The 13,558-nt window shown below is 35.1% G+C and overlaps 2 long non-coding RNA genes across 3 annotated transcripts; both read right to left on the bottom strand.

The window, feature by feature from the left end:
* Nucleotides 1–248: 248 nt before the first annotated feature.
* Nucleotides 249–4,212, bottom strand: LOC120256179. Its single transcript, XR_005535217.1, has 13 exons — nt 4,164–4,212; nt 4,005–4,080; nt 3,653–3,897; nt 3,341–3,552; nt 3,012–3,225; nt 2,891–2,953; nt 2,554–2,771; nt 2,186–2,253; nt 1,942–2,021; nt 1,392–1,547; nt 1,225–1,308; nt 1,070–1,143; nt 249–606 (listed from the first exon to the last, which is right to left on the bottom strand). It is a non-coding gene; the product is annotated as an uncharacterized LOC120256179 (long non-coding RNA).
* A 7,198-nt stretch (nt 4,213–11,410) lies between these two features.
* Nucleotides 11,411–13,072, bottom strand: LOC120256181. 2 transcript variants are annotated; one of them, XR_005535219.1, is made up of 4 exons: nt 12,761–13,072; nt 12,615–12,672; nt 12,435–12,507; nt 11,411–11,956 (listed from the first exon to the last, which is right to left on the bottom strand). It is a non-coding gene; the product is annotated as an uncharacterized LOC120256181 (long non-coding RNA). The 2 variants fall into 2 exon arrangements; XR_005535218.1 differs by lacking the exon at nt 11,411–11,956 and having other exon boundaries at nt 12,180–12,507.
* Between the last annotated feature and the right edge of the window lie 486 nt (nt 13,073–13,558).

Raw genomic sequence — 13,558 nt, 5'->3', positions numbered from 1 at the left:
AACCAAGAAGTTAATGGTTGTTTAGGCTTAAATAAAATCAATATTTTTGAAGAATTAAATTATGATTTCTTCACTGTAGCTTAGCAATGACTGCACCACCATGTGTAAGTGGTAGAAGTTCACTAAATTAACAAGAAAACTCATAGAAGTAAATTAAATTTAAACTTGAATTTCAGAATTCATAATAGCAAGAAAAGCCATTTATCACTAGAGTTTAGAGACAAATAAAGACAGACATCATCATCATCATCATCATTTACTGGATAAATAGCAAACATAACAAAGCAAGAGTTTCATCGATAGCTCACCACTACAACTTGAGAGTTAGTATTTTTCTTTTTCTTCTTTTTTTCCCCAACCAGAGCTCAAGGTTTTCGATCCATGACTTGGCCACATTTCAAAATGAAAAAGAATAGTTTCAGAACTGATACAAAGTCCACCCCAAACTGAACATCAACACTGCAGTTCAATCCTCATTTCATCAGTTCTGTTGTCAGCTAAAATCAGGGCTGTGTCTTGGTCTTGACCATGATATGTGCTTAAGCATAGGATTCATTTTCATCGGCTTGAAATGTAGCCAAGGAACTGCATATCCACCAATTAATCCTGTTGTTCAATATCAAATAAACGTTTCATTATTGACAGCTCGGTGCACACATGAAGAAAATAAATACACTATAGGTTCTGTAACATTATAATTTTCAAAGAAAGAAACAGAGCATCATATACAATCAGCTCGTAAGAAACGGTCACTCATTATTGTTCATGAAAAATAAGTAAAGAAAGAAATCAATTATTAAAGAATTTGACATGCTATTCTATCAATCACCAAAGCCCAAGGTGTAAATTAAAGAAATCAGTTAAAAGAAAACCATTCCCTAAGTTGGATATGACTTAATAATAAAGTCAGATATTTATACGGCAAACACATACACATATCATAATTTTGAAGATAGAAGTATAACAAGTGGCGAGCTTAAGTCCAAATCATGAAACTGATCAATATAAATGCTAAACAGCCAGATTTAAAACATGAAAGACTAAGGTGCAATGAGTCATATATATATACTAAGTCATGCATCTTCTCATCTCATTCCTTTGGTGCTCTCATATTGTACTTCAAGCTTCAGTCCCCGTATGCAACTGTGCCACCAAAAGACATACATATCATACAAAATCAGAAATTATCGTATAAAGAGTACAAACATTACATCGTCACATTACTTCATGAAAAAGCACAGCAGTGGCACCCAAAAGCTTCATCAAAGACTTGATTGGCGCACTAATTCCTTCAGAAAAGAGAAACTCCTGCACATTAATTGTTCAGAAAAATAAGCAAAGAAGGATATCAATTCAACTCAAGAAATAAGTAAAATTTCACTTCTACTCACAAAGAAAATTAAAAAACCAAGTCACGAAATCCTCCACAAAAACCATCTTCTCAAGTTGAAAGTAGAAACGAAATGATTTGTAAGCTCAAACTAATCTCGCAGTTGAGTCATCAAGTCGCATATTTGCATAAAGAACTTGCTTCTCAGCCATTCCTCCTGTGAAACCAAGTAAATAAATACATATATATCACAATTATAAAGATGCAAGTAACAAGTTTATAGTATCGAGCTTAATTTATTTATAATAAAGTTAGAGTTGCAATGACTCATATATATATATATATATATATCAGCCAGTCATTATGCAGGCTTGCATCTCATAACAATTTAGGCACCAGGTAGACATAAAATTATCCTCACGTATCCTCTTTATCATATTGAATTGTAGCCAAGGGATCGGCTGAGCCATTCCAAACAGAATATATATCCATCAGTACTCTATTCAATATCAGATTTAAGTTTTAATATTATTTACAACCGATTTATATGTTTTCTGAACGTATGAACAAAAAAATTAGAATTAATTATTGGGCTCTCTCACATCACTTACGAAGAAACAACCAATACTTCCCCACCAGAGAGCTTCACAGTATTTTCTGAAGTTCTATTGGACATGCAACACTTAAATATCTGCATGTATATAACTAGATCAGAAGAAAGTATTCTTAATATATTGTTGAGAATAATCAAAAAGAAGGAAACCAATTATTAAAGAATTGGCATGTTAGACTATCAATGTCCTAAATTCATGGTGTAAATTAAGCTGTTACCAAGACCAAGGATTAATTTTGTACTCTGAATGGACATGAATTTCTCCACATAAACCATCAGCTCAAGTAATTTGTACTGTCAAACCGCAGCCCTGCAGTTAAGTCATAATAAAGTCTCATATTTGCCATCAAAATATGTTTATCCACCATTCTACCAGTGAAAACCAATACAGGGTAAACAAAATAGAACTACACAAGGTATGAGCCTCATTCCTAACTATCAAATATATATACATAAATAATTCAAAAGAGATAATACATAAATATGCTGCAGCAATGCATCCATAAGGAATATGTATCATACTTTTGATAAACTGTTAGCCACTTTCAATATACAGAGACAAAAGAGGAAAAAAAAAATTAAATGGATAAAAAGATTTCATTAAACTTACTAGTTGGTATATCTTCAACAATGATGGTTTGACAAGAAAATGGTTTCTTAGTGTACTTAAAACACATGCTTCCGTCCTCTGCATAGGCTACAAAATGGGGCACTTGCTGGAGGAGCAATCAGTATGGACACCCTTGCAAACAATGATTCAGTGCTTATAAGTGGAATTCATCCTCACGAGACTTCTTATATTGTTGTATATGTCCACCAGAGTTAAGCCTGCAATAAAGCACTAGAGTTCTCAGCAAAAAACATATGCATTACAATTCTAAAGATATGAATAATAATCTTATGGTAGTGATGTAATGAGCATAATATATATATATATATATACATACCAGTCATTATACATGTCCACATCTCATTCAGCAAGTTGATCAGCCAAACTTCATCCTAGCTCTCTGCAATATATAGAGATGAAAGAGATAAATTGAACAAAAGAGGTTTCATGGATCATACCAATTGCTATATTTTCGTCAAGATTGGTTTGATAGAAAAATTTTGCTTGGTGTACTTAAATTGCATGCTCCCGTCCTCTGCATAGGCTACAAAACAGGTACTTGCTGGAGGCTTAGAAACACTGATAGAGTGCAATGGGCACTGTGATTCGAATGGAAGTGTACTTGAGTCATGATACTTCTTATGATGTTGTATATGTCCACCAGAGTTAGGCCTGCAACAAAGCATTAGAGTTCTCGGCAAAAACATACATATCACAATTTTAAAGATATGAACAAGTAGCTTATAGTAGAGATGTTTCGAGTTATATAATATATATATATATATACCAGTCATTATACTTGTCCACATCTCATTCAACAAGTTGAAGTTAATTTCATCCCAGCTTTCTTATCTGCATGATTAAGCCACCAATCAGACATAAAATTGTCCTAAGAATCCTCTTCATCAGATTGAATTGTAGCTGAGGAATCGATCAATCGGACCATTCCTTGCATGTATGCATAATTGCACATCATATAATTAAATCCGCCCATATACTCTGTTCAACATCAAATTGAAATTTTAATATTATTAACAGTCAATAAACATATCTGTCTTTTAGTAACATGAAAATAAGAATTAATTATGAAATTACTTACAAAGAAACAAGAACATTCCTCCTCCAAAAAGCTTCATCAGAGTAGTATAATATATGTACACCCAAGTCAAGTAGATGTGGATTCAAGCTCAAGTCCCATGGAAATTAAAGAAAGCATGGAGAAGGAAAGAAACCCCCCAAAACATGTCAGGCCTCTTCGTATAAATCTTGCCCATTATTTCAATTAAGTTGAAACCATCAAAGTATCATACAATTGAGTCATGATCAAGTCACATATTGATTTGCCTGTGGAAATCAATACAACAAACACATACATCTCACAATTCATTCTAAAGATAAATTAATAGAACTAGCTAGCGATGTCCATAATTCAAAACAAATTGAAGACATACCAGTAATGGATGTCCGCATGTCATTTTTCGGTGGTGATCTAATTCAAATAAAGGATTTCATCCTCCTAATCCTCATCTGCATAAAATTATTACAATTCTGATAAGTTATTTAAGCACTAGCTAGCAGAGACATAATGAGAAATAAAATGAATAACATACCAGTGATCGATGTTGGTTTCATAGTAATATGGTTCTTTGGTGTACTTCAAAATACATGCTTTTTCTTCTTTTGCGTAGCCTATGAAGCGTGGTACTTGCTGGATGAACGACCAGTGTGGGATGCCCTTTCAAACATCCCTTTAGTACTGCTTGGGCACTGCACTCCAAATGCAACTGAATAGATCATCCTCATGAGTGCTTTTTCTTCACGTTGTTGGAGGAAAGAGACGAGCCACTGAGGGAGACTAGTGTTGTCCTCTTCAAAAATCAAACACCTCCAAGCTTTTGCAGAGACTCAAGCTTCTCTACACCCTCCAGCATTGGGCAATCAGCGACTGCCAGTTCTTTCAAAGGCAGGGAGATGAGAGATCCCTTGAAAGACTGTGAGCTTCTATAATTTGGAATTTTTGGATGTTAGCCAGATTCAAGCCTCTTGGAAGAGCTTTCAGCTTAGGGCATGTACCAATGAAAATGCTTTTTGAGATGGGGGAAGAACATTAATGGCTTGCTAGATTCAGGCTCGTTGTCTTCTTCTTCTCCATTGATCAATGATTATTCCTCCCAATTACTCATGTTAATGAATAATAGGGTTTCAAGCTGAGGGAAGGCAATTTCTGTAGGTTCTCCATTATAATTACCGAGAAATGCAGGGTCAATTGATACTACTGCAGTTGCTCCTTCTATCTTCAAATACTTGAGCTGTGGAAGTTGGCCAAGTTGGGGAAGATGAGGGCAATTTGAGCAATTAATTAATTTCAAATAAATTAACTCTTGAAGAGCAGTAGTAATGCAAGTGGATGACATCCACTTTGGATATCGACCACCAAAAAAGCTGTCAATCACTAGCTTTTCAAAGCATGGCGGCGGACACAGCTCATCAAACACATGCACAATCTTGTACATCTCTTGCTGTTGAATATGCTCATCAATGTAATTAGGTGTGCAACAAAGTAGTAGTTCTCTGAGGTGAATTTTGCTTGACAGTACCGAAGAACTTTTGCTGCTTGATTTCTCCAAGTTTCTCACAGAAAGGCAACTAAGTTTTTCAAGCATCTGTAGCTCTTCTAAGTTGCATCCCTCTTCTCCATCATCACCACTATCTCTGATGATCAATCCTTCCACATGATGAAGGTGTTCCAACTTGCTTATTCCCTTTGGCACATAATTCAAAGGAGTGTCATCGACCTGGAGCCACCTCAAATTATATAGCTTTGTTATGCTATTTGGAAGGATAAGCAAAGATTTACAATCATTAAGCAACAAGAACTGCATATTAATGAGATTTCCCAGAGAATCTGGTAGGATATGAATGCAAGTATGCTCCAAATCCAAAAACCTTAAGTGTACTAAATCCCCAATACTGTCAGGGATGTTCTCAATCTTGTTTCCATTGAGATGTAATAAACGCAAATGTTTTAGGTTTTCAATCACATTTGTGTTCAAACTTGGAGGAGTCCATAACCTCAAGCTTCTAAGGCAATCAGAATGAGGAATGCTCACACATTCCCTATTACTTGTAACCGTCAGACGGCGTAGTTTTTGCATTGATCTGGTGTTTTGTACTTCTAGTGGATCTCCTGAAAAACTTTCATCGCCTGCAAAAAAACTCAGCTAGAGCTCGCAACAAATCATGAATTGTGCAAATCAACATATCTACCACGTTAGGGTCAGGTTGTAAGAAACTCCTACAAATTAATTCCATGTAATAGCTTTGTGCAATATCCTCCATTGATGCATTTCCCTTTGCTTCAACATAACCTTCTGCAATCCATTGACAAACAAGATCTTTTGATATAAATTCACGACCACGGGGATAAAGGGCACAATAGAGGAAACAATTTTTAAGAGCTGAAGGTAAGGCTTCATAACTCAAGTATAATGCTCCTTGGAGCTCTTCAGGGAGTCCTTTAATAGTCCAAGCATCGATGTTAAGCACATTCTCCCATTCTCTTCTATTTTGGCCTTTTGTTACAAGAACACTAGCAATGGCTTTTATTGCTACCGGAAGACCATCACATTTTTTTCAACGATTTTTCATCCCAATATCCTTCAGTCTCTCAGATATCTCGTGTATCATTGTTTGTGAAAAACTTTTTGCATAGCAATTCCCAACCAACATCCGTGAGACAGTTTGTTGACAGGGGTGGATATATGTTGCCCTCATTTTTAGCTATACTTATATCTCTTGTGGTCACCAAGACCCTACATTTTTTTGTAGTTCCTTCAATTGAATTTTTAACTAAATCAATCCATACATTCTCATTCCAAACATCATCTAAAACTAGAAATAAGCTCTTTTCATGCAATAAATCACAAATCATTTTCTGTAACGGAGCAATTGTTGTGGACTCCCCAGGTGTACCCCCAATATCTCTTATGATTCCTTTTAGTATGTCAATCCATGATGTAGAAGATTTTGAAACCCAAATCCAAGAATGTAATAGAAAAGCATCATTTATTTTTAAATGATTATATATCTGTTGTGCAAGTGTTGTTTTGCCTATACCCCCCATGCCAACAATGGCAAAAAGGTGGCATTTCTGTTCAGGTTGAGAGACCAATAATTTAACAAGACTCTCAGTGGCATCTTTGATATCCCAACCCACAATATCAGGTTCAGGTAAGGAGGAACTCTGGCGATAAGAAGCTTCATTCATAGGATATGCATCACTTGAGTTAGAAGAAGTTATGAAATTAAACCTATCCTTGTCCTCAGATATCTCTTGTAACTTAACATTGAGATTCTTAATTTTTTTAGCAATCTCACAGCGAAATCGCACACCACGAAAACAAGAGAACAAGTGAAAGTCACAACGTACCCGAGGACAAGAGCTTGAATTGGGTGGAGAATGATCATCTTGTAAAAGTCCTGCTCCTTGTATCATGCAAAGATCAATAATGTCATCAGCATCATACATCACATCTTTCAGCTCATTGACCCATCCTTTGACAGTCTTGTCTTGAATCCTTCTCTTCTCGGCATCCTCGAGCACGTTTCCGATCCTCGCCATCCTTCTCTGGAGCCTTTGGAGCTCAGCCTTCACTCCACACACCATGATGGCCTTCTCTTCCATGACATTAGCCAGTCTATCCACCAGCTTTTCTGCAAAAGCATCCAAAATCATAGCCATTTTTTTTTCTCTCTTTGTTACCACAAATCTTCTCAAGATCACAAGAATGAATGGCAATGAAAAAAAAAAATTAGGAATTACATCCATCCCAATTTATAAAGGAAGAACATCTGATACTTTGCCTCTTACTACTGCTACTGCTACTTTGGAATATAGTTAAGACACTTTATTCTTTTCTAAACCTAGAAGACATGATCTAAAAGAACATTGAAGTTGCAAACTAGTAAAATCTTGCAGAACATATATAGAGCATAGTACCTTGAGTGTTGGCAAAGTATTCCTTGGTTATTTAAAAGGTAATCCAGCACATGCTACTGTGATTAGTGAGACTAGCTTTAGACATTGCTGCACTAATACAACAGGGTACCTTTAGTCATGTTATGCAAGCTCTTTCAACTTCTTCAGCTTTTCTTTTTCAATGATTAAAGTCACTTGCCACCCCTGAACTTTGAAATTTTGTTAGTTTTACTCATATATATTCATTTAATCTGGCATCGAATTTGTTGATTTTGATATTTCTCCTGATATCATAGTAGAGGCAACCAAACATATGACACTTCTATGTGAATCAGCATCATTATATATATATATATATATATATTCCTTTTGGTATCAAATTTGTTCATTTTGATCCTTCTGTTCATATCATGGCAGAATAGTCAAAATGAATAAATTTGTAGAGTTTCAGCCAAATAAAATCTACATGAACATCAAAAAAAATAAAAAATAAAGCACATATATTGAGATATCAAAGAAAATATAAAAGAAATTTATAAAATACACATGGGAGGAAAATGGAAGAAGAAACTCACCCTCGGTGGAGAAAGTATAAAAGTGCACAAAACAAAACTTAAACATAAACATTTCTTCAAAGATTCTATAACAACTTTTTTTTTAATAAAAAAAAATCTTTTGACCATTTTTTTTTTTATTTTTCATGTAAAAGTGAATTTTAAACCAGTTTAAACTTTGATGTTATTTCTTGGTGTTTGATATTTGCACTATGTCATTTCCGGTTGAGAAAGAGTTTATTTATTTATTTATTGATAGAATTAGAGTTTGCCAACTCACGAGGCAAGCATGATTGTTGATTTTTATCCTTTAACCAATATATATATATATATAGATATATATTGCAGTCCTGTTATTGAACAATAATATCTCAAGTTGTCAACCATTGGATAGGTCAATGATATGACACCAAAGTATAAGGGGGAGGTCATGGGTTCAAATCCCTCCCACGACGAGATTATTTACTGCGTCTGTTTATATACTCGCTTCACCCCGGGATTCTTATACTATTCTCATACTGTCATATCATCTGCAGCATTCGGGCTTTCAGATCTTGTTTGAGTCTTGCTTTCATATTAATATAAAAAAACATTTGTCTATTTTAAAAACAATACCTCAAGTTGGTCCTTCTATTAATTTCTGTGAGTGAAGTGGCAAAGCCTGCTGTAATATTCACATAATTGTTTATGTTATGTAGCATGTGGTCATTTTTTTTTTATTTGTCATTTTAAAGAAATAAATCTTTCCCAAAAAAAGTATTAGACGTTAGTGTTGGATGCATGAGATGTGGATTTTGATTTTAATATCAATACTAACACTCGTTTTTTAAAATTTTTTTTTTTTTTAAATAGCAAATGGGCCACCTAACTTGGCTACTTAGCCCAAAACAAGGCATAAGATAAACTTTAAACAAAAAATAGATAAAACACAATTTAATTAAAAAAACATGAAAAGAGTATAACAGTATATGAGAATACAATTAAACTAGATGATGCCAAGTGACAAAAACTATATATTAATTTGGAAAGGTATGTGTCCATAGAAAATCAATATGTTTAATTGGTTAGTTTGGGATAATTGGGTTCTAACTCTAGAAAATTTGTTAAAGAGGAGGTTATTGACATATTTGCTTTGCCACTTAACAGTCAAATCCACAAACAACTTGCTTATACAATGTTCCTTGTACAATCTACTTTGTTCAATTTTTTAGGATAGGTCACCCTCCATACTCTTTAGACGATATGTGGACATCGTGGAGACCTTCATTTATAAGAATAGGGGATCTCCTAGCTTGTGCTATCATATGGAATATTTGATTTGAACAATACTTTCATGAGTCTTGATTATCTTGAAAATTGATCATATGTTTCTTTCTTAGATGACGACATCTCCAAAGACTACAAAGACAAAATTGGAGAATAGTATTGCAGCAATACAACACAACTTAAGAGTTTCTAGGTCCTCGTATAAAAGAAGAGATTGTTAGTCACTAGGTGACCACCCATGAAGGCGGAGTAGCTAAAGTCATATCTATTTGAGGGATAAAAAGATTCAATCAAACTAGAAACATAAAACAGAAAACATGGAAGAATTACAAGAGATCCACTAGCAAAAGTGGAATGAAGTTTTCCACTAGATTGCACGAAACTCACTTGGGGCATGCATTTCATTTTAAATTTTTATTAAATAATTTAAAAACGCAAAAATTCTTTTAAAAATTATAAATAATAAATAAATAAATCTTATAAATTTTAAAAAATATATTAATATAGTCTCATACCTAAATGCACATAATTTCCAGATTTAATATATATATATATATATATATATATATCAGAAATTAACTTTTCTCGCATATCTTATTTAAAAAATATTTAATAAAATCATTTTTAGGCATACACGCTTCCTTATATAATTATATTTTTCAAGCTTACTCATCCTTTTTAAATTATTTTATTTTTTATTAAAAAAGATATTTAAGTAAGATATATGCACCAATATATACCTGAGCGGAAAAGACCTAGTCAAAATTCTGGCAGGCCAGCCCGGCCCACGAGGTCTGAGCCCACATAGCTCGTGATAGCCCTGTAGTGACATGGCCCTTGGGCCAAACTCCAGCCCAGCACAGGCCTAGGCGTTCATGTCATACTAAATAACCAAATGAGCAACAATCACTTAAAAAAAAAAATTGGAGAACAAAACATGAAATAATAAATGAATACTAAAATAAATAAATAAATAAATAAATAATGAACTCCCAACTCATAAGACCGAATGCCTATCAATTTATTTGAGATTTTACATGTCTGAATATGATATATATATATATATATATATACATCTCCATATTTCTCTTTTTGGTGTAACAATTTCTTTGTTAATTTTAACACACACGGATGAATGACATGATAAAAAAAAAAACATACCAATTACACATAAATAAAGTACCCACCAGTTTTTTTTTTAATAAATTGGAAGGAAATCAGAAATCATTCATTTTCCTTTCCCTAAGCAAAGGGTAACAAGAGAAACTTGGACCAACGGCCATTGGGTCAATTGATACTGAATCCTTTGCGTAGGGCGTTCGTTTCGGGGAGGACCCGAGATCGAATCCCATGTCCGCGCAAGATGAGGGCATGTGGGTCGGCGTTGAGCTCTGCTCTCACACGTCGCAGTCGCCCTGACTTACCTTTAAATGAGGGCGTTTATCGTCTATTTGTCAAAAACTTGGAGGGAAAAAAAATTCTATGCAACACATAAGGAAATATATCCCGTCACCTGTTTAATTAATAAATAAACAAATAAAAACATTTGGCTTTGGAAAAAAAAAAAATCAACAACTCTAAACAGATGGGAATAAAATCTGCAGCATAAATCATCTAAAATAGATAAACACTTAAAAGGATATCAATTTTAGAAATTAATCTATACAAAGCTCCAAATGATTCTCATGTGAACAGAGAGGCTCTAAAAACAAAAGATCATAAAATATTTACATCTGTATACATATACACTGTCAAAACAACCTGAAATTAATACGGTAAAACTAAATAAATTAAAAGCATGTTAAGAAAAAGAGTTCCATCCACCAACAAAGAGAAAACAATGAGGCACCAGAAAAAAGATGGTAGAACAAATAAAAACACAATGAGAGAAATCAGCAATAAATTCTATCCCCAACAAATACTGATTATACACAAACATACATTCTTTCATGCTTAGTAAGAAGACGATAATGCCCAAAAATGACTTCTAACCGAAGAAGCCTGAAAATGCCACATCCTTCAAACCATGAATATGTCTGCTAAAAACAAGAGGCATTTCTAACCTTACAATGAGCAATAACTAACCTGCAGGATTCAGTAGCACGTACACTTTTCTGCATGTTATCTTTGTTTCCTCTCAGGTGCTGACAGGAGATCGCGGACTAGTGCTGGGAATGGTAAGGGAGGATCTGACACGAGAGACAAGTACAGCTTCGTTGCTGACAGCTTTGGATGCTGCAATTTCTTCTAAGCGTTGCCAAATTAATTCCCGTTTATCTTGCAACTCTCTTTCCTTGGCCTTGTTTTCTTGGAATTTTGTTAAGCATTCCTCGAAAAGTTCTTGGTCAGCATCCAAAAAACAGCTTCCTCACATTCAAAGTTAGGCTTTGTGCACAGCCTGGTTCCAGTGCTCCTGTGTGTTCTTCTCTAAAGCTGGGAAGATGATCGGTAGAATGACCTTCCGGTTTTGGGCTATCAAATTTCGCACATGATCATTGTTCCACAGAAATAATGCCCGTTCTGCTACCTGGAACTGGAAGGCACATCAGAGAGCATACTGTCTGCTCGAAATGTAGGCGAGAAATTTCATATTCACCAATTAATCCTGTTGTTCAATATCAAATAGACATTTCATTATTGGCAGGTGATATTTTGATTGGCGCTCACATGAATAAAAAGAATACACTGTAGGCTCTGTAACATTATAAATTTCAAAGAGAAAAACAGAGCATCCTATATATAATTAACTCATAAGAAACTGTCACTCATCGTTGTTCACAAAAATAAGTAAAGAAGAAAATAAATTATTAAAGAGTTTGACATGCTATCCGAGCAATCTCCAAAACTCATGGTGTAAATTAAAGAAACCAGTAAAAAGAAAACAATGGCGCAAGTTCGAAATTACTTGATAATAAAGTCAGATATTTATACAGCAAACACATGCACATATCACAATTTTGAAGATTGAACTATAACAAGCTATGAGCTTAATACCAGATCATGAAATAGATCAATAAAATTTCCAAACAGATTTAATACAGGAAAGATTAACTAAAGATGCAATGAGTGATATATACAAATACCAAGTCATGCACGTCCACTTCTCATTCCTTCAGAACCTCTAATTGTAATTCAAGCTTCCATCCTCCAATTCGGCTGTGCCACCAAAAGATATACATGTCATACAAAATCAGCAAGTATCATTTAAAGAGTACAAAGGTACTTTCGTCACATTACTTCATAAGAAAACACAGTGCTCTCACCCAAAAGCTTCGGCAAAGAATTGATTGGTATACTAATTCCTCATGAGAAGAAAAACTCCTGCACATTTAATCATCCAGAAAATATGCAAATTAAGAAGGAAATCAATTCAACTAAAGAAATGAGGAAAAGTTTCAGCGCTACTCACAGAAAATTTAAATGCTATCATCTCACGTTGAAAGTTGAAACCAAGTGATTTGCGAGCTCAAACTAAACACATCGTTGAGTCACCAAGTCACATATTTGCAATAAAAATTATGTTTGTTAGAGGACTAGTATATACTTATACTATACTTGTTAGAGGACTACTATATACTTATACTATACTTTGTATCTTACTGTTTATACATACTAACTACTTCTGTATTTATACACATTGTATCTATTTATTGGCCTCTTGCCTTAATGAAAGTATGCCCATTCTTATCAACATCTAACATGGTATCAGAGATGTTCTTTGGGTGATCCCGGTGGGTCGGAGTCCACTCACTGGACTTTTGAGAGTCCGATTTGTTCCTCATCATTCTCGGGTTTCTTCTCCTCGCCGGATCTCTTCCCGAGTTTGGCTCCGCCAATCGCCGATCGGCCGGCCGATCCTCACTTCCTCGTTGATCATCCACCACCGCCGCCGCTGACGCCTTGTGAGCCATCGTCTCGGTCCCGACCACCGCCGCCAAGTTCTTCGACTCCTTGCTCCGGTCCTCGTGTACCTTCTCATCATCGCTCATCATACAAGCTGCAGACGACCATCCTTACTCTTCCGTCTTCGGGTTTCTCTTGTGCAGTCCGCCATCCCTCACTGCTCATCAAGGACCGTGGCTGGACATCGAGAGTCTTCATCCGGGCGAGGCTTCCACTGAGATCCACGTACAAGCCGATCGTCCCTTCCGCTGCGCCAGCATGATCGCAGCTTTCTTCATTTGGTCAACAAGCTTAATGGCATTCA

This window comes from Dioscorea cayenensis, unplaced genomic scaffold (genome assembly GCF_009730915.1).
Source record: "Dioscorea cayenensis subsp. rotundata cultivar TDr96_F1 unplaced genomic scaffold, TDr96_F1_v2_PseudoChromosome.rev07_lg8_w22 25.fasta BLBR01001326.1, whole genome shotgun sequence".
NCBI lineage: Eukaryota > Viridiplantae > Streptophyta > Magnoliopsida > Dioscoreales > Dioscoreaceae > Dioscorea > Dioscorea cayenensis.
The sequence above is the reverse complement of the archived record's forward strand: the minus strand, read 5'-3'. Positions and strand labels throughout refer to the sequence as shown.